This window comes from Balaenoptera borealis, assembly GCF_965194805.1.
Source record: "Balaenoptera borealis genome assembly, chromosome: 2".
Classification (NCBI taxonomy): domain Eukaryota; kingdom Metazoa; phylum Chordata; class Mammalia; order Artiodactyla; family Balaenopteridae; genus Balaenoptera; species Balaenoptera borealis.
The window spans coordinates 67,453,121-67,471,091 of record NC_138867.1 but is presented as its reverse complement, the minus strand read 5'-3'; the positions used below and the strand labels follow the sequence as shown (position 1 = coordinate 67,471,091).

The 17,971-nt window shown below is 39.4% G+C and overlaps 1 long non-coding RNA gene across 3 annotated transcripts in view; it reads left to right on the top strand.

Annotated features, from left to right (window-relative positions):
* The window catches only part of LOC309622532, a 44,206-nt gene extending 30,074 nt beyond the window's left edge, over positions 1-14,132 (top strand). Inside the window, exons 2-5 of one of the 3 annotated variants that reach the window (XR_014240943.1) lie at positions 2,041-2,184; positions 7,180-7,276; positions 12,081-12,218; positions 12,972-14,132. This is a non-coding gene — a long non-coding RNA (uncharacterized lncRNA). The other 2 variants (XR_014240944.1, XR_014240945.1) reach the window with 2 other exon arrangements.
* Positions 14,133-17,971: the final 3,839 nt, after the last annotated feature.

The window sequence follows — 17,971 nt, the reverse complement described above, 5'->3', positions numbered from 1 at the left end:
AAAAGGTAGGGACAACAGTGAGATGCACTGTCAATTTGGGGAAAACATAACAGGCCACGCCTATTCTGTTTTTCAAAACAAATGTTCCCTACTTTTCACTGATTTGCTCCTTGTGACTCTAATTTCTAATCTGATTCTTTGTGACTCCTGATTTCAATTATCATAATAATCCTCTTTATCATCTAATGAAGATATATAACAACTCTTTGCCATTGATATCCATTCATTCAAATGTCTGCAGATGAAGAGCAAATTAACTGTCAGAATTATGCTTTATGACAAGCGAATTTTAGTCTTGATCTTCTATCATACATTTGCCTATAAATCACGTCTTTATAGTAGCAACCCTACGTACCCCCTTTTTGCAGAAAAATGGGTTAACGCAAACACTTGTAAATCGGATTGCTCCCAAAGTAATGAGCTCTTACAACTGATCCATCATAGAGTATCTCTCATTTTGTAGCAGAGATTTTGAGAACTGTGAATGTGAACTACCCTCAAAGAAAGAAAAAGTTAAATATCTCCTCCTTAGGAAGTGAAGCTCATAATTTTCTACTTGAATATAGGTCTTGAGCAAGTTCCTTAAGACCCTGCATTTCCTTTAAGGAAACAGTGAAAGGCTAACAAATTGGCAATCCCACAATTAAAATTAGAGCCCTCATGAGTACACCCTGTCCCTCCCATTGTTCCAAATTGTTCAGTGTAACAGCTAAATAGCAGCTTTAGCATCCACATCGTGTTATTTAGGGTCCAGCCACAATTCTATTCCTAATTTCAATTACCATAATAATCCTCTGGTAGAACAACTTTCTAAAAGTCAAAAATCAAAGCAGTTTCTACTGAGAGCTCTCAGGACTGCCTAATTACACCAAATCAACATTCAGCCTACTGGTCTGTGTGATTTTATTTGCACTCACGTCTTATGTGGCTCTTTTCTGATTCAGAGAACTGAGGAGGGAATCAGGCTGAGATCTGAAGAGTAACCGACAATGGTGAAATTGTTTTGGAGGAGGTTCCTTCTCTTTTCTGCTTCAAAATGAAACTCAGGTGGTTAATAAAGAGGAACTGAAGTCTTGCCTTTGTTCTTTTCTGTTTTCCTGACCTGATCTGTCCACTGTGTATCTTCCAGTGGACTTTGATAAGGGATAGAAAGAGTCTACAGAGTTTACATTTTTTGGGTACTCAGAGAAAATTTTTTATTTTAGAGCACAGATTTCTTCTCCTGACTTCAGTCAGGCTACTGAGTGATTCCATCCTTGTCTTCATGTTTTACCCAGTCCCTGCCCTCTAGAACAAGTGGATTAACTCTACCATGTTATGAAAATTTAATAATCCCAGCAAACTTTCCATTTTCACAAGAGGAGACTTTCTAGTTCTAACTTAAAGGACACTTGTTAGGACAGTGATATTATAACACCCTCACAATTAGAGACGCTCTGCTTGCCTGAGCATTCCTTCCATCAGAGATCATGCTGCCAAAGTGGTCTATAGCCTCTAACCTGAATAATTTCAACTTTCTTTGCTTGTTTGTTGGTTTCATGAGGCCATATTTTAATTTTTGGTTAGACCAAATGATACCAGTTGAAATAACTCCAGCCACTTATGCATTGATCCAGTTGGAGCACAGAACAGAATTATTTCTCCAATCTCTGGCATGAAAAGGGCTCATGAATCCAGCTCTAGGCTGATTCAGCCAGCAGTGAACATCTGGAAGTGTGTGTGTCCATTATAACGTTGGTTGGAAAGTCACATGACATGATGCGGTACCCTGGGGTTAAGATTATACATATCATGAAAAGATCTGGAGACTTTAGAGGAGAAATGTGTGGCTGTTTTTATCTATTACTGAGACACCTGCCCATTATCTCTTTAAGGTTATGAACCGTTATGAACTGAATTGTATGCCCCCAACAATTCACATGTTGAAGCACTAACCCTCAATGTGACTGTATTTGGAGATAAAGCTTTTAAAGAGGTAATTAAGGTTAAATGAGGTCATAAGGGTGGGGCCCTAATCCAACAGGACCGGTGTCTTTACAGAAAGAGGAAGAGACACCAGAGATGCACAGAGAAGACCACTCGAGGACACAGCAGGAGGATGGCCATCTGCCAGCCAAGGAAAAGGGCCGAAGGATAACCCAATACTGCAGACACCTTGATCTTAAACTTCCAGCCCCCAGAACTGTGAGAAAGTCAATTTTTGCTGTTTAAGCTACCTAGTCTGTGTATTTTGTTATGGCAGCCCTAGCAGACTAATACATGAACCAAAGCTATTTTCTTAGTTAGCAAGGACCACTTCCAAGAGTAAAGTGCAGGGGGAGTATACCGTCCAGACATTTAAAATGATTGTGGTGATGAGAAGTATATGTGTGTACTTATGCATCTGAAAACACCTGTTTCATATAATATCTACTCATCTAGAATAGGAAAAGAAGAAAACTTGCAGTTCATAGTAAAATTTCTTGAGACATCATGATGAAAAAACTTAAAGTAGAACAAAAGATAACAGGATAATATTTGCTCCCATGTGTGATCCATAACTATGCAACATGCATGGTGCTAAGTTGCTACATTGCTTCAAGGACACAGCCAGTAGAATTCTCCAGGATATTAGCAGTACATCACACGTTATTGCTAGTGCATTACAGGCTGGGAATAGCACTGAACTAAATACCATAATTTGGGGATAAAGCCCAAAGGGAGTAAACCTATCTTTGACACACCATTAAAAAAAAAAAAAAAGCTAAGTTAGTAGAGCAAATTTAAGCAAATTCAGGGATAAACCCTCACTTCTGTTAGTTATAGCGCATTATGACTAGGAAACCTAGATTCTGGATCTAGACATGATAGTTTTGTTGAGGTTTTCCTTCAATAAACCAGAGTCACATGATAACATTTGTATAGTTATTTCACTTTTACTGCACTGGCTCTGTTTTTACCATATTTTTATGATAAAAACAATATGGTTTAGGATCAGTATTTTTATTTTTTCTCATTGCTTAAAAGTGTTCTCCATGACAAAGCGTGGAAAGCAGTGACTAACCAGTTCCTGGAACTCTTAACCTGAGCACACTTTTTTTTTTTTATAGTCAGTTACAAGCACATGTAGAATATGGTCAAGAACTAGTTGATTCTGCCTATAGCTCTTAGTCACACCTTAAATGTTAACTTAATTCTATTATATTTTTGAAGAGAGACCTGGAATATTTCCCGTCTATTCTCATGGGGAAAACACCTCTCAAGCACCTGCTGCTATCCGTTTTCCTTCAGAAAAGACAGTACCTTGAAGGGATTTCCAGAACAGTTCTTTCTAGAACAAGTGGACAGAGACAGTATGGGAGGTAAAGAAGAGGGTATGATAATTCTCATAAAGAGGCATCTTTGAAAACTTAACGGTGACCAGCAAGTGATTTGTGAGTTCCTGTATCCAGGGGAATTCTCTATGTGGAGGGCACCTTGTGAAAGCCTAGAGGCTCTATAGCCTCAGTGCTTGGAGAACAGACTGGTGGAATCTTAATCTATTTTTTGGGGTGACTCTGAGTCTATCACTGATTATTTGCATATCTCCCCTTCTACATCTATAGTATGTAATATGTACTGAAGATGAAACTATATGTCTTTATAGTTCTTAATGTTCTCATTCTTTCCCAGCTCCAAAGTTCTCCATCTGTCCACTGGGTTCAGACTCTGACCCCTAACTACGTATTCTGGAATCTTGAAGTCTTCTAATTGACTCCCCCTTAAATCTAAAGAATCATACCCTGAGTTTTTGGAGTCTTTATTACTCTCAGAAAAGGTGAAACATTAAGTTCCTGAGATTTCCACACTGATGTAAGTCTTCTAACGAGGCCACAAAACAGTACTCTTGTGTGTAATGTGAGACTCAGGCAGCAAGAATTCTGGGATGTTATAAAATCACACTTGGCTTGCCAAGAACATACCAAGTATGGTTATCTAGAGATGGTTATAGGGAATGTTTAGTGTTCTAAAAATTTAGAATAATGTTTCTCAAACAGGGGTTTGAAAGAACACTAAAAATAACTTTCAAAGTTCTGTTTTGTATTCAACAAAAAGCTAAAATAAAATTAGTAGAAGCTTAGTTTGCTATTCTGAATGACTATAGCTGAATAACACCATCTGATTTTCGTGCTTACAGTTGCATTTTTTTCAACTTTCTTATTGGCACCAAAAAGTACCTTGTCATTGTTGTGTGCTAGTTAGAAAAAGAACAAAAGATAACTTAATTTAGAAATGATGGCTTCCCACTAAGTAAAGAACAAATTACATCATTAGGCATGATTTGAAATTGAAAAAGACTTGGAAGGAAACTTGAATCTTCAAAAGGCCCGCAGAGGTGTTGGCATGTGAACTCTCCATTGGTCTTGTGAATGGTGACTTCATTTCCACACAATGTACTTTATCACATAATCTGTTAATTTCAATTTTGACTTTTTCATTTTTGTAATTTTCTTTACATTGATTTGTCTGCTTTGGTTTTATAGTTGTAGCACAACTGTGAGACAACAGAGCTTACAGTTAATTTTTTGGTATATGTATAATTAAAGAATATAATAAAAATTATAGTTAACATTAATGCTTCAAAAACTTTTCTCTTCATTTAAAATGTTATATTACTGAAATTCAAGAAACACTGACCTAGGTGCACCAAATTCCTCAAAGTGATGGTAAACCAAACAGAAATATTAACTATTTAAAAATAATTCTCTTTGTTGAGAAAACTAAATAATCTAATGAATAAACAGATGTTTGAAAAAATGTTTAAATGGTATAAAGAAAGGTTAGTCATTTGTTTACCATAGTCAGAAATTTCTTCTTGCATAGCGCTTTATCAGTTGATTTGACGAGATGTCTTATTCATCATGTTACTTCAGTCTTCCATATCTTTATTATTTACTTATTTATTTCCGCTTTATGATTTTCTTTCATAGAGAAAACTGATTTATAAAATTTTTAAATTCACAATGAAGCATTTGGCTACAACTTTCATTTGTTTTGTGGCAACATCTTCTGGTGAATGTTACTCGTACTTGAAGGTTTTAGTGCTATTTTCCATATCTTCTCTTATGTAACCTTTGTGTCAATACTGTATCAATTCCTTTTATTAATGAACAACTTGAATTTTCCTGAGCAACTTTTCATAGAAAGCTCCTATAGGAGAAGAAACACAACTGTAACTTTTCAGGCTTCCTAATGCAGTGCTCTCTCCTATTCTGCTTCCTCAGAGACAGACTTCTTCCTTCTAATATGTCTTAGCTGGGTGTTTTTTATGTAAACCCGCCTTCTCTGCTTCTCTCTAATTAACTGTGTTCATGAAGACTTCTGCTGCCAGCCCTGCTCACACAGGTCCTACATCCATTGCTGCCAACATGGATACAGCTTCCTCACCTCTCAATGAACCTCTCGCCTGCAGGAAGTGTGTTTTTTTGAAATCTGCTGCCATTGGATCATCTTGTGACTCTCTTTGCTATTTTCCTCATGTTTTATGTGTGGCTTCTGCCTGGTCTTGGCTGCTTTTGGTAGCCTTCACATTTATTTTTGAGACTGTAATTTAAATCTGCTACCTTGTTTTGCCAAAATGGAGTTTGTGGGTTCTTTTTATACTTCTTGTCTCTTTGATTTCCAAGAGTAGAAGGGGGAAAATATGACTAACACTTCCATGTTAATACAGAAGTGCTTCTAATTCAAATTTAATCTGCTTCAACTTGACCTTATACAGTGCTTTTTTTTTTTAGGACATTGAGACCAAACTGAACATGCATGGCTAGGAGGATGTTGTCCAGAGGGAAATTGTCTATAACATTGCATGTATGGATTTGCAGGAAAAAAAAAGTTAAAAACAACCTTGAAAATGATTGTTTGGAAATGACTCCATTAAATGTAAAATTAGAGAATTTGGTTATTTAAAATAATTTTAACTGGTGACACTAATGATTAGAAACCATTTTAGTGAGAGCAAAAATAATATACATGTGAAAACTAGAAGAAATTACACAGAGACCACTGTCTTTGAGTTTTCTTAAAGAATAAGACAAAGTTGTTATTGCTCTGTCTTTAATAAAATTTGCTGTAGGTTAATTTGGTCATACTTAAGATTGTAGCAAAAGTTGTGGCTTTCAGATGCAGTCTCACTAAGCTTATACATTAAAATATTTCATTTTAGAAAAATTTACTTTAATGAGATCTACATTTCCTCATAAGGAAGGAAGAACATATGCTTATAAAAATTCTAAGCATGCCTAAGTCTTCTCTATGTAGTATGTAATGTAATGAAAACATCCAAAGGGCTTTGAGTATAATGTGTATAACAGACGGTGGTGACTTTGACTAGTAAAACAGAGACTACAAGGAATGAGATTTTCCAATATTTTGACAAAGCCAGTTTTTGCTAGGTCTTTTCTTTCTGACTGGGAGAATAAAAAAAAATGATTTGAGGAAATGTTTCCTCTGGGTTTATGCTTTGGTGTGAATGTGTGTGTCCCCTCAAACTTCACATGTTGAAATTCGAATCCCCAAAAGTGATGTGATGGTATTACCAGATGGGGCCTTTGGGAGATGCTTAAGTCATGAGGGTGGAATCCTCATGAATGGGAGTAGTGTCTTATAAAAGAGGTTCCAGAGAATCTCTAGCCCCTTCTGCCACGTGAGGATATGATGATAAATCAGCCACTCAGAAGGGGGCCCTCACCTGACCATGCTGGCTCCTTGATCTCAGACTTCTAGCTTCCACAACTGTAAGAAATACATTTCTGTTGTTTATAAGCCACCCATTCTGTGGCAATTTGTTAGAGCAACTCGAATGGACTAAGACAGTTTATATATGCCAATAATCAGCTAAATGGAAAACAATATTCATTCCTCTTACAGCCATTTTCAGGTATTTTGGAAAGGACGTGTATTAGGATACAGTTGTTTTATAAGTAATACAAAGTATAATGAGTAAGTATATAATACATAACATACATTGTTATGAACTGAATGTTTGTGTACCCCTCCTAAATTCATAATTTCAAATCTTAACCCCTAATGACATAGTATTAGGAGGAGAGGCCTTTGGGAGGTAATAAGGTCAAGAAGGCAGAGGTTTCATGGATGGGATTAGTGCCCTTATTAAAGAAATGCCAGTGAGCTCTCTCATCTCTCTTTCCACTGTGTGAGCAGACAATGGGAAGACGGACAGCCTACAGCCTGGAAGATGGTTCTCACCAGAACCCAACCGTGCTGGTACTCTGACCTTAGACTTCTAGTTTCCAGAAATGTAAGAAATAAGTTTCTGTTGTGTATAAGCCACCCATCCTATGATATTTTTGTTACAGCAGCCTGAAGGACTAAAATAGACACGTTACTAGTTATATTAAATGACACAATTCAGAAATCTTCCCATGTTGGTATATTTGAGAAATATTTTACACACACACACACATACACATGCACACACTCAAATTAGTTGTCACATAGTATTTTGTTTTATGAACCTACATTAATTTATTTAACCAAATCTCTAGTTAGGAACATTTAGGTTGTTTCCAAGTTTTTTTAGTTACACTTTTGTAATATAACCTCATTGTGTAAATATTTATGAAAGTTAAATTCCTATAAGTGCATCGTTAGGTCAAATGGTATATAGATTTGAGTTTCAGTAGATATTGCAAGGTTGTTTTATTACAGTGTGTGAAAGGGCATCTTTTTTTGGATGGAGCAAACAAGTGAGGTGGAGATGAGAAGGAGATCAGATCAGAGAGGGAGAGAGAAGGATCAGAGAGGGAGAGGAGGCGGATCATGCAGGCCTTGTAGGCCACTGGAAAGATTATTATCACCTATCTTTTTAATCTTGCCAATCTGAGAAGTAAAACAGGATTTCTTATTATATATGCATTTTCCATTTGTGTGTTTTATTATGTAAATTGCTCATTTTATCCATGTCTTCTATTGTGTTGTTCATCCCATTCTTTTTGATTTGTAAGATCATTTTTTAAAATATTGGGCTTATGAGGTCTTTGTTTCCTATATGTCAGCACAGTTTTATTCTTAATTCTTTTTTCTTTCTAAGGATCTTAAGAAGGCTTCTCTACTTGCGAATTACATTTAAAATATACCTTTGCAAAGTAAATAAAGAGAATTTCAGGCCTATTATTTGCTTTGCCATGTTTGTCAATCACAGTATCCCAGATCTAGTAAATAATTATTAAACTTTTTAAAACAAAATTAACACATGTATTTGCTAGATCCTTAGCCACTAATGAGGTTTAGACTTTTTGGTTGTTATTTGTGGTAGGCAGAATAATATCCTGCCTCCCCCCTGACCCCCACCCCATATACTCAAAATCTGTAAATATACTACCTTACACAGTAAAAGAAACTTTGCGTTCATGATTAAGTTAAAGATCTTGAGTCGGGAGATTATTAACCATAAGGGTCGTTGTAAGAGGATGACTCAGAGAAGGGGAGGTGACAAGAGATGCAGAGGTCAGAGAGGAAAGATACCTGATAATGCTACGTAGCTGGTTTTGAAGAGGGACTGTGGGGTTATGAGCCAAGGAATGCCAGTAGCCTCTAAAAGCTCCTGTAGAGATTCCAGAAGGCACACAACGCTGCCAGCTCAGTTTAGACTTCTGACCTCCAGAACGCTAAGAAAATAAATTTGTATTTTAAGCTCATGGTAATAAGAAACTAATACATTATTCCACCACTGACCTACATTAATCACTTTGCTAACTTCTTGGTTTGTCAGTTTCTTCATTTATAGGGTGGAATTTTATGATATTTCATTAGTCTTTAGATTCCTTTCAGATAAAGCCCTTGGGGATTGTATATTTTGCGTAATGAAGCAGAACTCAGATTTGTCACTCTCCTGACTTTGTCTCTCGAGGGAGGGGACAGCATGTTCACCTTAATCCCTCAGGGAATTTCTACCACATGTTAGTTTGGCTGTAATGCAAGTTGCTTTTCTCTGCTCTGCTCAGTTAATAAAAGCTGTGTAGAAAACTGATCACAGGGGATGAGAAACTCTGCCATCCCAGCCTAAGTTCAAAAAAGGGTACCCAGTCCAGGCCAGGACAGAGGAGTGGTGCAGCCAGTGAAGATGGCTCTTTGTGGAAGCTCTGGACCCACACTGATTTCCTGGTCCCTCCAAGGGCCTTCCTTGTGAGGTCACTGGCTGTGTGAAATGGACAACATTTCAATGGCTACACAAGCAGATTAGAAGGTTGCAGACGAACATAATGGAACAGAACCCACATTTAGTGGATCCCAAGAGCTCATTTTTCATTGGCAGGCAATAGGTCTTGGAATGAACCATCCAAAGATGCCCAATTCCCTTTGTGGTCTGTTCAAGGGTGACCAAGCAGCAGTTTGTCACTGTATAAAATGCATGACTCTTAGAGGGACCGAACATACTACCTGGCCTTATTTACACCATGAACTAAGATAAATGAATGCCTTGATACACTGTGTAGACAGATTATAACTACTGATGCCCTGAGCAAATAAGACTGAATATTCTTCAGACATGTATGAGATGGAGAACGTAGGTCCACAAACCACCATAAACACCATCATCTCATGACCGAAGTTTTAAGCCTACAGTAATCAGAATACATAAAGAACATTTGTACAGAATAAGGAATATCATTTAGAGAAGTTATATTCCTAGGACCAAGAATACATTTTTGATTAAAATGGCAGAACTATGAAGTCAAATACAAAACAAAAAGTTTCTGTACTTCTCCATGGATAGCCTCATGGGATTTAGAATGAGTTTTCTATTCTATTGCTCATAGTTATACTTCCATGGTTGGTTCCAAGATGTCTAATAGCTGTTCTTTCTGATTGGTCAGGAAGATTTGGATCTGGCCACCTATATGACTGTCCTGTGGAGCAGAGACCAGCTGTATCTGTCTTGCTCTTTACCAGCGGTTGCATGTGGTCTAACTGACTTGTACAGGCCGAATGTTTCCATGTTCCTGTAAGAGTATTGAATGAATAAACAACGGAGCACACTAAGCTAGCCATTAATTTATATTGGGAAGCATCACAAAATATGGTAAAAATAAAAAGTGATATTGTGTAATGTGACTGAATGGCAGCTGATTTATGAGAAATTTCACACTATAATTGGGATAGTTGGATTTACTAACTTACTAGGTGTTACACAACTAGGGTTTTCTACTTTCTCTCATCTGTTGGACAAACTATGTATTTCTCAAAGGAACAGTATCAGTTTCTTTGGTGCCTGGGCTTGGAGGCCACATTTGTGGTTGGTTAACATTTTGCCAAAAGCTTTGTTAAAATAAAATAGACCATTCTCTAATCTGTGTGGAAACTCTGGGAGTGGGAAGAAGAAGCTCTTTCTTACCGTGGGAAAAAAAAACTAATTTTGCTTTGGTTTCAACACAGTATTCAGTTCTTATTTGACTGATGAACAATTCAATGTACACAGCTTACCCTGATGGGGATAATGTTTGGTTTTAGGGTATTGTGAATAGGAAACAACGTTAATAATTCTTTGAATATATTCTTTTATATGATTAAAGAGCACATGTATTTAAAGAACTTGTCTTCTTTCTGTTCAGTGTTTATTCACCAAGGAGTATAACAGTGGTTAAGGTAGCTTCGTCCAATCCTGAACCAGAGTAAACGGTGTCTCCTGAGGGTAATCAGTTGTTTGGGGGGAGTCTACAGGCTACCATTCAACGTGCCAGTGAAACAACTTCCTCCTCCTTGCCATTTCATCATATTAATTATTACCTCCTTTCAGTGTTTATGGAGCATGCTCTGTGCACATCTTGGGTTCAGGTACCGGAAGTCTTTAGCTAATTAAGCAGCACCCTCTTCCTTACAGAAGAGTCTCAACAAAATGCTCACTGATACCTGCCCTGAGAACTCTCGCAGGAAAGGTAGGGTGGTGTGGAGCAAAGAGCACCAGAGTAGGAGGCAAAAAGGCAAGGGGCTTTCCTCACTTTTTTTCTGGTCATGTGATTGTGCGTGCCTCTCTTTCCCAGTAGAGCGGTGATAATATGTGTGGCCTGTTAACATCACAGGGCGAAGTGTGACATGAATCAAGAATGTGGGGGACTTCCCTGATGGCGCAGTGGTTAAGAATCCACCTGCCAGTGCAGGGGACATGGGTTTGAGCCTCAGTCCAGGAAGATCCCACATGCCACGGAGCAACTAAGCCTGTGCACCACAACTACCGAGCCTGTGCTCTAGAGCCCACGAGCCACAACTACTGAGCCCACATGCCACACCTACTGAAGCCCGCACACCTAGAGCTCGTGCTCCGCAACACAAGAAGCCACCACAGTGAGAAGCCCGGGCACCTCAACAAGGAGTAGCCCCCGCTCGCTGCAACTAGGGAAAGCCCACGCACAGCAAGACCCAAAGCAGCCAAAAATAAATAATAAATAAATTTATTAAAAAAAAAAAGAATGTGGAAGTGCTTTGTTGGCCATCCTGTGCTGGGCAAACACAAGGTGTTACTGGTCCTGGATTCCACGGAGGCCCTCGCCTGGCCGAGTCTCTCCACACCACCACCGTCTACACCTGCTCTCAACCCCATCAGAGCAGCAGAGCCCTCTCCTTGGCAGCCGGAAGACAGAGTCATCCTCAGAACTGGTGTTTCCCATTCAAATGGCTCATTCATCCCACCTCCGCCAGCTCCCACCTGCTGTGCGCAGACGCTCTCACCCTGGGGAAGTGACCCAGTTGCCTCACCACACACAGAGTTTCCCTCCCTAAGCACACACACCCAGGACACAGGAGTGTAGCTTTGCTCCCCCTTTCAGCAGAGCCCCATCCAACACAACTCATTGTCCTTGCTCTACACCCACGCTTTGCTCTTTCCTGCTGCCCTCTTGTCCGTGTTGCCCCTTAATAATGTTCCCATGTCCTGGAGGCGTCAGTATAATTTCTCTTTCATTATCAGTGTTCTCAGGATGTAACTTACTCACTATGACTCAGTATGAATTCAAGTACTTCTAACAGTGTTGTTTCCAAATTAGAAATTGGTGTTGATAATGTTGAAAAAGGACTGAGTTAATTTGTTCGCATTGCTCAATTCCCAGACGGGCCCTAAATGTGAATCGAAACTGCAGAGAAGATGGAAGGGGGATTCAGAAGAGATCTAAGAAAATGGACTCCAGGGATAGAGAGCACAGCTTTCCAGGAAGAGTTAAAACAACTGCCATTATTTTGGCCTAAAGGTGAAATATGCAAAATGCTGGCCAGCTGTTCTCCATCTCCACCAAATAAGGAAACAAGGAAATGTTTAAAAATGTAGCAAGAGGGATTTAGGTTAGATATAAAGAAGAATTTCTTAATAATGTGGGTTGTTAAATATTGCAAAGGTTTACAAAGGAAATTTGTGGAATTTCCTTCTGTGGCAACCTTTCCATATTAGGATGGATTCCACTTGTGTAGGATGGTTTAAATCGAGTACTTCATAATTTTTCTAAAATGTCTGTACATTCACTTTGGCAACTGGGCAAATAGACTGGAGCTGCGGTATCTCTTGCTCATGATTGCCTCTGTATCTTTAAACAACTTTGGGGGAGATTCCTTTAAAATATTGCATTCTATTCTTATTACATGAATATAACGTCTTCTCACATCACAGTAGGATATTAGTTAGAATAGGCAGACTGATTAAGAGAGCAAACTCTGGGGCCAGGCTCCCCTGTTAGAATCATGCCTCCACCACGTACCAGCTGGACGCCCTTGGGAACGCACCGCACTTCTCTGTGCCTCAGTTTCCTTATCTGTAAAATAAGGATGGTGATGATACATACTTGGCAAGGTAGTTGTGAGGAATATGTAAGTTAATATATATAAAGTCCTTAAAACAACGCCTGACATCAAATAAGTGCTATAAAGTGCTGTTATTAAACTCTCTTCTGTTTTCTGCCAAGTTGATTTTTCTGTCTTATTATTTTGTCCTTTTTCTTCTGTGCTTCTAGTTTTCCTATATTTTTTGTTACTCAACCACTTTAAGAATAAAGAATGAGGCTCTTGGACTTCTCTGGTGGCGCAGTGGTTAAGAATCCTCCTGCCAATACAGGGACACGGGTTCAATCCCTGGTCCAGGAAGATCCCACATGCCGCAGAGCAACTAAGCCCATGCGCCACAACTACTGAGCCTGCATGCCACAACTACTGAAGCCCGTGCACCTAGAGCCCGTGCTCCGCAACAAGAGAAGCCACCGCAATGAGAAGCCTGCACACCTCAACGAAGAGTAGCCCCCACTCGCCACAACTAGAGAAAGCTCGTGTGTAGCAACGAAGACCCAATGCAGACAAAAATAAATAAATAAAATAAATAAATTTATTAAAAAAAAAAGAATGAGGCTCTTTATTTTAAGTGATTGGTATAAGTGTCATCTGCTGGTGTGTGAATAGGTTTTTTCCCAAAAAGTACCCTCCACTACATTGAAATTTGACTGACAGTTTTATGTATGTGGACAAGGGTGTGTCAAATAAAATGATTTGCTTCAGGGTGAGTGATCTGGACATCAGCTGATAGGTTGTAGTTTCTCTAAATGCTAGGACAAAGAGGTTTCAAACTTGTATACCACAACATAAACCTTAGCAGTTCAACCAATTTAGGTCGCTTGACCTTCTATTTCTGGTGTGAGGAAGGAGAGATGAGAGGTACACTGGGCAGTGATTTGGTTCACAGACCTCCAGATAATCTTTGTTTGCTCTGTTTCTCTCTCCCACACTCTTCCTTATTTGCCACCTTCAGCCTGGGGCCTCCAATGGGAAAACTGACTCCCACTTCCATCTCTACTGCAGTCTGGGATTAGTGGATTTGGACCTGCATTTTGCTGTGTTCTATTTCATATGTCAATTGCCTTTTATACCCTTTCAGATTTTCAAAAATTTGTTAGAGTCTCTGTTCTGATGTTACCACCTCTAACCCCTCACTATCTTCTCTGTTAATAAGATTAATCTTTTTTTTTGTACTGCTGTATGATATCTTAAAATCACTGGGATTTCCATCGAGTCCTTAGAGCAATGGCAGGTTTGTTGCTCGTTCTGCCCTCCTGATCCGCAACTAACATCACAAGTATTACTGTTGGGAATCACTGGAGATTACCAGTTAATTATGCATCCAGTGCTCTAGAGCCCGCAAGCCACAACTACTGAGCCTGCGTGCCACATCTACTGAAGCCCGCGTGTGTAGAGCCCGTGCTCCGCAACAGGAGAAGCCACTGCAATGGCCAGCCCGCGCACTGCAGCAAAGAGTAGCCCCCGCTTGCAGCAGCTAGAGAAAGCCCATGAACAGCAACGAAGACCCAGTGCAGCCAGAAATGAATAAATTAAATAAATTAATTTTAAAACACTATTAAAAAATTATTTTATAGATGAAGTACCTGAAACTTTGCGGGGACTAAATGACTTGCTCAAGGTCACAGAATTTGTAAATGATAAAGCCAGACTCTAGCATTTCTTACCTGGAGCCCTTTAATCCTTCTTCTGTGTTACATTCCTTCTCTATAATATGCTATGGAGACCTCAAACATCAAAACACTAAACCTTCAAAGATATATTCAATGAAATTAACAATATTTATTTAGAATGATACTCTTTCACACAGTCACAATATTGTAATTCCCCAGGCAAAAAAGGAAACTAATATAGCTTAGATATTTCAAAAATATACTGGAAACAAAAGGATTTTCAGACTCTCATTACTCTACGTTTTATTAAGCAGAGTTATTTTTTTTCTACTTTTCAAGCTTTCTGATATATATTTTTCGAATATAGAAAATATTTTTATTTTCTGAATTTCTCATCTCAGTCTTTAGATTTCCTAGGAAATAGTTGACTTCATCCCTATAACTGCCCTGTAGTAAATCACAAGGGTCTGATTTCTTAGCATCAGAAAAAGCACAAAACTGGAAAGGCTCCCTCAGGAGATGTATTGTGAGGCTTCATAAGCCTACAGATGGCTGGAATTCAGCAGAAGTCCATTTTACCTGGGGACGGCTCCTGACACAGCTCCTCTCACAAAATAGCTGTTGATGACATTTGGCCATTTTCGTTAAGCACCTCATTTTTTCCTCTGCTCAGCTTGAGATCAGTTCCCAAATTATAATCTCTGGCAGAACAGCTGAAGCAGGAAAATATTAAGTTGCTGGCACACGGAAACTCCTTTCCTTCATCCTCAGATTCCATTAAAGCATCTCTGGCCCTTTACTGGCACTTTTTATAATAGGTATTCCCATGTTATTTGAGGAAAAAGGACAACTAGCTGAAATAAAGCTTTCTGGTGTTTTCTCCTTCATAGCATAAAAATGATAAAGCCAAAGAGAATGTGCTATACAGGTCATTTCAGCCAAAACAACACACTTGTGACCTGATTCACTAAATAGTTTAGAAACAGTGTATCTTCCTTCATTCCAGTATTTATAGGGCATCTACAATATGTTATTCAGTATGCTTGGAAATTGCTATATAAAGATGACCAGAGCAAAGACCCTACTTTTAAGGAGCTCCCGGTCTAGTGAGGGAGACATAAGAATGAACGATTACGATGTTCTGTGAAACACTGTAATAGAATTTGATTTAGGTGAGTATATGAACACAGTATAGTGGAGAATAGTAGCTCATCTACGCAGTGCAAAGCGTAGGGGAGGCACAGGAGATGATCTTTGAGTGAAACCCTAAAAAACAAAAACACACCTTCCAGAAAGACAAGAAAGGGCCGTCTAGGCAGAGGAGATAGAATCTTTAGGCGGGGAGGCATGAAGCAGGAATGTGTGCTCAGACATAACGTCCTTACAGCTGGAGCAGAGTTTGGGGTGAAGGGAGAAGTGGGGTGTTGGTAGATGGGACCAGAGAATAGACAAATGGCATTGTCGATGTGAGAAGGACTTTGAACTTTATCCTCTAGACTTGCTTTTCCTAACAGGTCTGAGTTTCTCACATCTGTCTGTATACTGGATTTCTGGTGGCACCTGAGAGAAATGAACTTGCATCCATATTTATGGCAGATCTTTTTTGCCAACTGTTTGAGTAGAACTGCATCCTGCCTTGATTATACAAAGATGGAAAAGTTCCCTCGTGTTCCATGGACATGTGCTTTCCTTGGCCCAACTTAACATTTCTCTAGGCTACTTAGCAACCCACACCCCTTCTCCATCATTTCATGATCACCTCAGTTCAGTGTTCCGTGTGATAGATGTCACTGCCACAGTATTAGCCCTGGTGAACCAATAAGGCAAAACACGTGCATGTTGCCTCAAATTCAGCAACACATCTGTGAGAATGACCAGTTGAGAAAATGATTGAGAATCATTCCTAAGAATCCATTGAGATTAAGCAGGAGTGTGGCACATTTGTGGTTTAGGAACTTAATTCTGGAGGAGGAATCATTCAGATACATTATGGTCAGAGCTTTGTCTAAGTGGTGAGGATGGAGAGCAGTGTGTATATGTAAATACATATGTATATAATGTATATAATAAATAATTTGAGAAGGCAGAACAGCACTCGGATTGAGAGCATAGGCCCTGGCGTTACTCACTTGGGTCTGAGCCCTTCCTCCTTTAGTTACCTGTTGTATGATATTATATGGCAAGTTATATAACATCTTTGTACCTCAGTTTCCTCAGCTGTAAAATAGGGATTAAAATAGTACTTGCTTCTTAGAGTCATTGTGAGGGTTAAATGAATTAATACATACAAAGCAATTAGAATAGGATCTGGAACAACACAAGTGCTAAATAAGTTAATATTATTATACAGGAAAGTATGATTTTACCAGAAGGAGAAAATTGATGGGATATAGGAAATGCTAGGATAAAGGGAAATGAAAAAAGGAGAGTAGGATACCTTGAACAACTGGATTATTGATTGAGTGCATGATAAATAAGGAAAGAATATAGAAGGAGGTGAGGATTTGGGGAAGGTCATGAAAAAAGAAAGAATTTCAGTGTCTCAGGTGTTAAGTTTGAGGAAGCTGTGATATATTTATATATTGAGACAACAAGCAGTCAGTTGGATACATATGAGTTTGGGGTTCATAAAAGACTGGGTAAGGATATAGATTTGGGGAACCATCAGCCTATGGGTGAATGTTGGGGCCATGGGGGTAGAGCATATTGCCAAGGAGAGAGTAAGGAAAAGAGAGCAATTTATCTTTTGGACAATTACTGAAGGTATTCAGATGATTTTCTCTTTTTGCCTCTTTTAAATTAATCCTGTTTTATTTTTCTGATGATGCAAGTAATACATGCCTTCTGTACGAAATTCTGAGCATTTTCTTAATGTGATTTTTCACTAGCAGCCTTTGCTCTGAGAAGAAAATGTTCTTGAGTCATCCTGCATTGGGGCTTCGAATACAAGACAAATGTAAAATGCCTCCTGCTCTGTTGTCTTCAGTGAAGGCCAAACAAAAGTAATCAGCTTGAATCCACCCCTTATTAGATGAAAGCCCAGCTGTGTTCCTGTCCAGACAGGGAGCTGGGAGCCAAGTGGCAGGGGGATGTGCCATGTACTCTGTGATGGAGGAAGAATACTGGGGCCCTTTGTGCTGCTGACACTCTGGCAGGACAGGCTGGTATTAGAGGAGAAAGCCTATGATTACTTCAAGTACAGACATTTTCCCTTCAGTGGCTTGACTCTGCAGCCTGGAAGTTCAACTGCTAAGTGACGGCCATGGCACTGTCAGGGCTCTCCCCTTGCTCACCCCACCTCAGATGCAGCAGCCCAGCCCACGTGGGGAAGAGGACTGCTTCACACCCTCCTCACTGGCCAGGCGGGCTGAGGCCTGGGACCAGTGGCCACTTCAGAGGGAAGATGATTCTGGAAGGCTTTCCACAGTTATCCAGTGTAAGCTCTGTTCCTGTGCCCCGGTCCTCTCCCTCTGCCTTCTCCAGCCCCTGTTTGGATCTGGAAGGAGTCCAGGGGTGGATCAACCAACAAGCAAACTCACTGTGGGTCCAGGGCACCA